This window comes from Boleophthalmus pectinirostris, unplaced genomic scaffold, assembly GCF_026225935.1.
Source record: "Boleophthalmus pectinirostris isolate CB_2022bp ecotype Guang Dong unplaced genomic scaffold, ASM2622593v1 HiC_scaffold_19, whole genome shotgun sequence".
NCBI classification, from domain to species: Eukaryota; Metazoa; Chordata; class Actinopteri; order Gobiiformes; family Gobiidae; genus Boleophthalmus; species Boleophthalmus pectinirostris.
In genome coordinates this window covers 5451885-5461713 of record NW_026571140.1, presented here as the reverse complement: position 1 = coordinate 5461713, position 9829 = coordinate 5451885, and the positions used below count along the sequence as shown (strand labels likewise).

Genomic DNA, 9829 nt, shown 5'->3' with positions numbered 1-9829 from the left:
AGTCAGGCTACAAATAATAATAATAATAATACTGCTTTTGAAACGGCAAAGTGCAATTATCTGTATTGGTTATTATGGCAATAAATGAATGTAGGAACAAAATCATATTTCATCTTTTGTCTTTTAAACCCATTTAAAGCACTTATTTTGCCTTGTTCTGTCCTCCTGTCACCTACATGTATCCTTGTCATAAAACTGCAGCTATAACTGCAAATCCCCGGAGTAGTTTCCGGATACTACTGTTACTTTGCGGCTGATGTCATCAACATTCCCTGGAGGTGTGATGTTAACTGTAGGCTCTGCTCTGTCTGAGGAGTTAATAGATTTTAGTCATATCTTTATTTTAACACAATCTAACCAGAAACAACTGATTCCTAAACATTCGACTATAGCAAGGGTGCCCACACTTTTTCACTCTTCACCCAAGATCCCCAAAGCGCTTTACAGTTCATTATTCAGTCACTCCTCACTCAGTGGTGGTAATCTACTATTGTAGCCACAGCTGCCCTGGGGCAGACTGACAGAAGCCAGGCTGCCAATCTGCACCATCAGCCCCTCTGACCACCACCACTCATGCACACACCACTTTCATACAGTTCAATGTGGGTGAAGTGTCTTGCCTAAGAACACAACAACAGCTTTTGCCACTGGCGCCCCACTGTGGCACCTGGAATTCCTAGTGGTCTCCCATCCAAGTACTACCCAGGCCCAGCCTGCTTAGCTTCAGAGATCTGACAGGATCAGGCTTTTACAAGCCGGTATGGCCACAAATTATAGCATGAGACAGTTACATTATTATTGAACCAACGATATGGACATGTCCAGCGGGGTGACATAGAGGTCACACTGCATGTTCAAATGTCGAAAATTAAAAGAGTTGCTCAAAAAGTGATATGATGTTTGTGGAAAGGTTTCTTTACAATTGTAGAACTGATTTGTTTTTGAAAATATTTTCTGGATTTTGATACAAAGGTGTGTCACACTGCAGGACAGAAAAAAAGGCGTTACACCCCCAAACGTCAAGTACCCAAATATAACTGTGTGTATGAGCACAGCTCCTGAGCACAGCGTTCCTCCTGTCAGGTAAAGCCTCCCTGCCAAATGTATGCACACCATTGGTCAAAACAGATCGTGTGATTAATCTGCGTTAATTCCTGGATGATGTGTTAGTTTGTTTTGATTAATCACATGCATTAAAGACTAATTATTTTGCATGGGACTATGCAGACTACAAAGCCGTTTTAAATCCCCCCAGAGAACCAGAGCATTGTTGGCTTGTTGGTGCACATGAATATTGAACATTTTACACCAGTCATCCTCCATGTCGTATCATACTTTTCTCAAATTCTCCATTGAAATGAATGTGATTCCCTCTGAACTAGAAATGCCACCACAAAGAAAGTGTGGTTTAACAGTATTGAGAGGCAATAGTGGGCTTGACCAGATAAGGTGAATAGCCTAGAGCTTGAGTAACCTCTAAACCTCCAACCTGTAGCTTGGAAGCCACTAGTACCTCTCCACCTCCTTCCAAGTAGCTCACCAAAGAATTTCCGAATTGTAAGTTTTGTGCTGAATAACTAAAATTTGATGAACAGAATGACTATTAAAATTGTAAATGTATCATGTTCATGCGTAACTTTACTTTCTGCACTAATAAATGAATAACAGTGTTTTATAGTCCTCTAACTGTTCCTATCTAAGGCGTGACTCTCATAATTACTCCACTTCTTGTGACCGCTAAAATAAGTAGCTCTTTGACACTTTGTAAAGGTAAGTCACCGAGGAAAACTGCTCTAGACAGTTACTTGAGTAGTACTTCATCAAACTTTTTTAATTCTTGAACCACTACATTCTGTAAATATAGTAAATGTAGTGAAGCAACAATACTTGAGCAGTTACCCACCTCTTCGCTTTACAATTTTAGAAATTTTTTTGGGCCTGTTTACATAAGAAGGCTTGCGGGTAAAAACAAAACAAAATATTTTATCAAAAGTGCCTTTTGTTTAGATGGTGATGGTGTTTTTGGGGCTTAAAAATGCAAAAATCTGAAACCACCCTCCAGAGTGGAAAAGTTCAATACAATCCCTCATAGCATTTCCGTCTACACTGCCCAAGACGCAAAACTCTGGTCAGATCTGCTCACGTCGCATACACGTTTACGTCACATATATACAGAACACAGAAACAAACATGTCGGATCATTTCCATGCATCAGACTTTCAAGCTGCTCTGGCAAAAGTCTAAACTTACAGGAGGTTCCCAACAAATGTACAGAATCTGGAGAGATACTATTAGTAAACAGAGAAGGATCTGCAACCACCTGTCAAATTCTGGATGCACCAGTTCATCGCAGGCCAGTCAGACAGATATGGACGAGACCTGGAGAACCGGTCGATGGTGGAACAACTCTGTGGAAGGAGGAGCTGAAGAAAATGCATGACGTGAAAATTTCTGTATGTAAGTTAGTAAGTCTTTATTTATATAATGCTTTTCACAGACATTTTTTTCACAAAGACGGTTTACAGAGCATTATTCAGCATTATTCATCCACTCTATACCTGGTGATGGTAAGTTACTATTGTAGCCACAGCTGTCCTGGGGCAGACTGACAGAAGAGCGGCTGCCATGCCAATCGGCGCCATCGGTCCCTCCGACCACCACCATCACTCACACACACACACCACTTTCATACTAGGCAACATACGTGAAGTGTCTTGCCTAAGAACACAACAACAGTTACTGCCACTGGCGCCCCCCCTGTGGCACCTGATGTTGCCAGTGGTCTCCCATCCAAGTGCTGCCCAGGCCCGTCCTTGCTTAGCTTCTGAGATCTGACGGGATGTATGTCCAAAGATGCCCTTGTTGCTTTAAAGGGATAGTTTGGAATTTTTGACATAAAGCTGTATGTCATCCCCGTGAGCAGTGTCGTGCATCAACACTGACTTACCCCCGACAGCGTCCGGTGAGCCCAGATATTGGCCGTTTTCGGTGCTGACGAAAGTAGTCCGGCAAGTTGGCTGGGGACATTAAAATAAAGCGTTTTTCTTCTCAAAACAATATGTGTTCAAAAGAGTGATACATTTGCATCACAAAACCATCACCCTCAAAAAAGGGACCTCATTATCGCTTGGCACTATTTTCTTTCCGTTCATATCACTCACCGTATCCGTATCGTATCGGCTCACGATACACTGACTTACCCCCGACGCTGTCAGGGGTGAGTCAGTGTTAATGCACGACACTGCTCACGGGGATGCCATACAGATTCATGTCAAAAATCCCGAATTATCCCTTTACGTACAAACATACCCAATCGAATTCCACACACTTTTGCGTCACTGTATGCATGCAGATTTACTCCCGAAAATGCTCATCTGAACGCGGAATAAAACCTGAAAATGCAACGCCACTTTTTCGTCTTCTGTTCAGTCCGTCATAATATAAGCGTAACCTTACTTTATACAGTGTTACAGTTTCTTTTTCTCCTGCTTCTTTTTCTTCTGCAACCATCACCAATCATACACGCACACGAACAAAGTGAGATTATGTCCAAAGTTCACGTTTAAAACACAACCAGGAGTGTCATTATTTCAGAGAAAAGCTGAGGTGACAAACTAAAACAACAATTCCATGCATTTCACTTAAAACAAGTTTGTGGAGGTGTAAACTACAGGTTAACAGGTTTCCTAATATGATGTTTAATATGATGTTTGCAGATGAAATAAATAATAATATCAGACTTTGTGAATTGCAAATGGATTTCCTGGACTTACTTCACATAATCATACAAGAACTGATAGCTAAAGTTGTTGTTTGTCGTTTGTCCAGGTGAAATTATTGAAGGAATATGGGGCTATAATGACCACATGGACGTGACACAGACTGACCACTGCTGCTCAGAGACGCAATATTGTTAAATCAATTTGCGCGAATGATAAAAATCAGAATGTAGTCTGCATCATTACCCTTTAGCAGACGTTATTTCAGGAAATAGTCTGCTCCCTGTGACTTGACTCTTTGCACCTCCCGAGCCGGAAAATTATCACAATATCGAGCCAGTGTGCTGCAGACTGAACCAAGAAAGACACCTTTTTTTTTTCAATTTGCAAAGAAATAATTAGATGGCACGTCACCTGCATGATTCCATGGAAATAGAAAGTTAGAGCGAAACTTCAGAACATTTGCTTTGAAGAGTTTTGAAGTTTTGCACGTCAATATTTATCATGTGTACTTTTTCCTTGAACTCATGGAGAACATTTTTTTTATTCTGCATATTTATTCTGTATATAAGTGTTTTAAAATCTGTATAGTCCAAATTATGATCGTGGTCAGTCGTGACAGTGGAAAAACTGCATCCAATATTATGATTTATCGTCTATATTTTCTTCAGCAAAATAGTTTATACTTCATAAAACGTGTTATTGTTGTTATTTTTTTAAGATGGGCAGGAAAGGAGGAGGAGATGCACAGTACAACACAATGTACCATCCAGATGTGACGCTTGAGCAGCCCTGTCATGCAGCCTACGGACCTCTGTTTTGTGCTCCATAAAAACACATTTTCCTCTGCCTTTGGAACTGCGGCTAATGGTTTCCACTATTAAGGCCATCACACTTTTCACAAGCTCCTTCCTCAACTTCATTGCTGCGAGTTGTTTCCAGTGAGACCTTCTGTCAGCTCTATCACCACACGTTTGCCCTGCAGCTTTTCAAACACTGGGCTTTCCTTTCCCAAAAGTGGCTGCATGTTTCATAGGCTGTGCTGATGTTACAGTCTCCTGATTCTCATCCCATACTTGGCAGGTTTGTTTGGCATGTACTGTTTGAAGGGATCTTCTGTCCACTGCTCATCAACATGAGTATCCTTGCCAGGGCTGAATGCCAGTGGGGTGCAGGTCAAGTAAATTGGTCATTAAATCAACTAAAAAAAAAAAACAGAACCTCTTTTCTGAAATGACAATTTGATGATGGGGCGTCCTGTTAGTCAGGCTGGTGCCACCTAGTGCCTCCCCTCAACTTCATTTCTCTCCAGCCCCTGAAGTGTGAGTTCAGGCACCAGTCAATCAGCAAAGAGCCATACATTCTGTGTTGGCAAAGATTCCCGAGATCAAGGATTTAAAGCCGGAACAAAGAGAATGTTTGTTGAATTTCATCAAGGGGAAAGACATTATTACCCTTTATCCTACGGGATTTGGGAAAAGCTTAATATACAAAGTACCCGCCTACCGTCGAGCGAATGAATTCTAACACTGCGAGGTCAGACAGTTTGTATGAAGTGAAATGAAGTAAAACTGGCTGATGAATCGGGCTAGAGAGACACTCGACTTTTAGTTCAATTGTGCCAATTTAAATCAAAACTTGTGAACACATGAGGAGACATAAATAGACACACTGTGGCTCAGGCTGCTTTTTTCTAAAACATCCTTCTTCCTATGGGATTTGGGAAAAGCTTAATAAACCAGTTAGCCTTGTTAGCGGCACATTACATACGTCACGACCAAATAACATTGATTGGTTAAATGATAAAAAGTACCCGCCTACTGTCAAGTGAATGAATTCTAACACTGTGAGGTCAGAAGGTTTCTACGAAGTGAAACCGGCTGATGAATCAGGCTAGCGTCCTATGGCTTCTGTCCACAAACTGTGTGTTAATGCCCCACATGAGCGACATACACCAGCTACGAGAAGGAGCACAATGTAGTCTGTAATCTCTTCTGCGTCACATTTGTTCAGGTTTCCTCAGTGCGAACATTAGTCATGTCCACAGATTAGTCATGTCCACAATAATGGTCGTGTCATCCATAACATAGAATCTATGATGGAGCATATTGCATAATCCGAGGATTAAGGACGATTGTACCACAATGTTTCATCATTACTTCACCACAGTCTCTTCTACCTCAATTGGATCTTCTTCTTTCTCTATTTTAGAACTGCAGTGTGTTTGCTCATCTTGACAGTTTGAATGAAATGGACTAAATCCTGAGACATGCATCCAGAGTTTACATCTGTCAGTCTGTGGTGGCCCTAATGAAGGGATGACAAACAAATGTTTTTTTTTTCTGATGGGGCCACGTGAAGGCTTAGCTCAGGGGTCCCCGGGGAACCAGGCCGTGAGTCTTTTGGTACCGAGCTGTGAAAGCACAAACCACCCACCCTCCTCCCGTATGCCGCGCGCACCGGTTCTCGCACCCCCCCGGTCCGTGAAATATTGTCATACATAAAACCAGTCCATGGTGCAAAAAAGGTTGGGGAGCACTGGCTTAGATGGTTATTATTGTTATTATTATTGTTGACCCTACCACACAGACTTTGGCAGAGTGTGGGCACAGGTCTAGGTGAGGCACATGTCAACAGAAAGGATCCATAAGAGGTCTATTTTTGTCAAACTCTACAGAAGTCTGGAGTAGTTTTTAGGTCATTAGACGTAATTATTGTGTGAAACCACGTGAAACTGCATTGCTTTGGTCAAAAATGCACTGCAGTTGCCGTAATTGGTGCAACAAGCAATCTGCAAGTAACCCTGCAAGCATTTTGAGCGACCTCGTCCAGCTCCACTGACCCTCCGACTCAGCTGACTCAAACTCATCACTTCTCCTCACTCCCACAGTAAAATCAAAGCACCGGTCCTTGGGGGCCGAGCCTTTGCCATCCCTGCCCCAACCCACTGGAACTCTGTCCCACTTCACATCAGAAACTCAGACTCACTCAACACCTTCAAAAAACACCTCAAAACTCACTTTTTCCTCAGCCTATAACCCCACAAATGACTACTTTCTCACTACTTCTTTTGTCTGTCCTGTCCTTGTCTTGAATTACAGTACTGTGAAGCGTCTTTGAGTTACTGTGAAAAGCACTATATAAAAACACATTATTATTATTATTATTATTATTATTATTATTATTATTATTATTATTATTATTATTATTATTAATTTGCTGGAAGTTTGCAAAGCTGTCAGTGAGTGTGACTGTTTCTGCTCCTGCAGCTGGACACTGAGTGCTGAGAGATTCTTGGTAATATTTCACAGACACATGGCTTCACAGCACTACTTTTCATCATGCAGCCTAACTGTATCTTTTCCCTTGGGTTTTAAAAATTGACAGATGACAAATCAGTCAACACAGAAAGAATCTTCAAGCTCCAGCGCACCTCTGTGTGGTAGGGAGGTTCATTGCTTTTTTCTCCCACATTCACTGTGCAGATCCACTCTTCTCACCACACATTGCTGCTGCTCCATTGGTGGTCTCCCGGGGCAGGTTCATGTCCTCATCACATTGACACACTTGTGTGAATAAATCATCGCCTGTGGTGGTACCATGCATTTGTGCAAAATGTAAAAGTTCCTCTGTTACTAGACCTGAATCCAGTCCATGGATGAAGATCACCAGAGGTGTAGAGACACTGGTGGACGAGTTCTCATCCACAGTGAGACAGAAAGAAACAAAGTCTCTCCCTATAACTTTTAATTGTGCGTGCGGTCATTGGCCAGGGCACTTGCATAACTTGCCATTGTATTGCATTGTTCTGAAAAGTTTGGGTTTTGTGTGGACGCAGCATGTTGCAGACTTTGATCATGCAGATTTTTGAACACTTTCCCTCTGTAAAAAGAGTATTTCTTTGGCCATGATAAAAGTTGCCTGCACAACAGCATCACTTTGAGTGTTTGCCTTTTTGAACAGCCTTTCCTTTTCAAGAGTCTTTTTCAACTGTACTTTCTGTGCTCTTTCATTTGGGTTCATGCTTTCATACTTGTTGTATGAATTTCAGATTGCCTTCTCAAGTGAAACTCCTTCATTATGACTAAGGAAGCTTTACAAACGAGACACACTGCTGTACCTCCTCCACTGTGGACAGAGACATTCTGTAACCCATCTCTTTTCAAAGCTTCTTTTTTCCATCTCTGTCCACGTTTTTGGACATATTCGGTGTTAGGTTCATTCACACTGATGTCAGTGTGGAAAAATAATTATATCTAATCATTTCACTGTTATTTAAATAATGTCTACATTTGGAAAATGCTTCATAAACTACACCTTTGTTTCCAACGGGAAAATAAACAAAGCCCTTTGGCTACGTGAATGCTTTGACAATAGAACTTTGCATTCATTGTGAACACAATTAGAGTTCAGTGGGTAAAAAACAGAGTACAGTTTTGCTTCTTTTAAGCTCTAAATGTCCATTTTGCTTCATGTGTCCTTCAAGAACATTTACAGTGCATGTAATATGTAATATATATTGGTAAAGTATGAAGCAACATGGCAGGGTAAATAAGTGTGTGGTTTTGTGGTAGTACAAGTACAGTATACACAGTATAATCCTGCATTTCCTTTAACAATCCAGCTAATGCTAATTCTGCACGCTAACATCAAATACAGGCGTGCTCCCGTGGTAAAGGCTGGGGGCGGGAGTCACAGCATGTCCCTGTATGATTTCCCCACAGCTTTGAGCAAAAACAAACACAAGAATAAACAATATGGAGATGAAATGTTTTCTGGTTTGTGCCATTTCCTCAAACAGAGCTAGTGTAGCTGGTCACATGATCTGTTCTATAGTGACTGTCATACGTGGGTCACAGTGAGGTACACGGCGGGAGCTCTTACAACGGAGGAGGTGTTCTGCCTCCGTGAGCTTCAAGTGACCTCACTACTTTAAAAGTACTATATTTTACTCAACTTTTCATTGACTATTTGCTATGTTATATTATTAGTTACAAAATCATAGCTGGAGTTTCATTAAAGGTGCATTGTGTCACTTTCTGGGGCAGGGTCTGTCAAACACTTTACTCCATGGAGATGTTATTGCTTTGTTTGAAATGTTTCACAGTATGGCATTAAACCTTTCTATCTTCATGAAGACCAAATCAGACCAAGTTAAAGGTAAGATCCATTTTCTAAGTATTTTTGAGCTATAAAACCACCTGTAATTGAATAAATGTAAAGTTGAGCTGTTCAATGTCACACAGTGGAACATTCCAGGCAGAGCAGTGACATCTCTGTAGAAACAAGTGACGGCCCCCAATCAAAAAGTTACATAGTGCGCCTTTAAGGAATGTTCAAGTAATCTCAACCATCTCTCACTTCCACCTTGTGATGTCATAGGTGGTAATCCAGGAAGTGCTTTTTGCTTTTTTATATTAAATTGTTTACACTGAGGTGAAGGCATATATTTTGATTTTGAATCTAGTAGCTATTGTTTTTAGCCTCATTTCAAATGCTCAGTGTCCCTTGAGCACTCTGCCTGCAACTAATTTGTAGCTGATGATAATGCCAGTATGTTTGTTTCATGGTAAGTCAAGTCATAAGTCAAAAGGTTATTATTACTCGGTTGTTCAAATATTAAGATGTGTCAGAACACCACTGTTATTCATTTTCATATATTTTATTTGGTAAAAATATTTGCCTTTATGAGTCATGTGACCTTTTACTTTGCCCCAGAAGGAAACAGAGATTGAGAAATAGTAGCTATGAAAGAGAGAGAAAGACGATAGAGAGAAACACAAAAAAAGTGTTAAAGAAATGCTACTTACAGTATTTTCCACACTATTAGACGCGCTCTTAAGCCTCCAACCCCATCAAAAAACGACTGCGCGCCACAATCCAGAGCGCCCTATACACGAATCCACTCGTGTCCCAGCACGACTTTAGTAAACTACAAAGCCGCACCACCCGCAGTGCACGCAAACACACAAGGAGCAGACAGCGACCGCACAGTGAAAAACACCCACAGACACACTCATCACTCCACGCCGACGAGGAACGAACCAAAAAAGCGAGTGCAATGTGCCACTTCTAGACACAACTGAACAACTGAGTCACTGCGAACACGC

At 41.3% G+C, this 9829-nt stretch overlaps 1 pseudogene; it reads right to left on the bottom strand.

Moving 5' to 3' along the window:
* Window positions 1-655: 655 nt before the first annotated feature.
* On the bottom strand, window positions 656-772 carry LOC129409322 (5S ribosomal RNA; annotated as a pseudogene).
* Window positions 773-9829: the final 9057 nt, after the last annotated feature.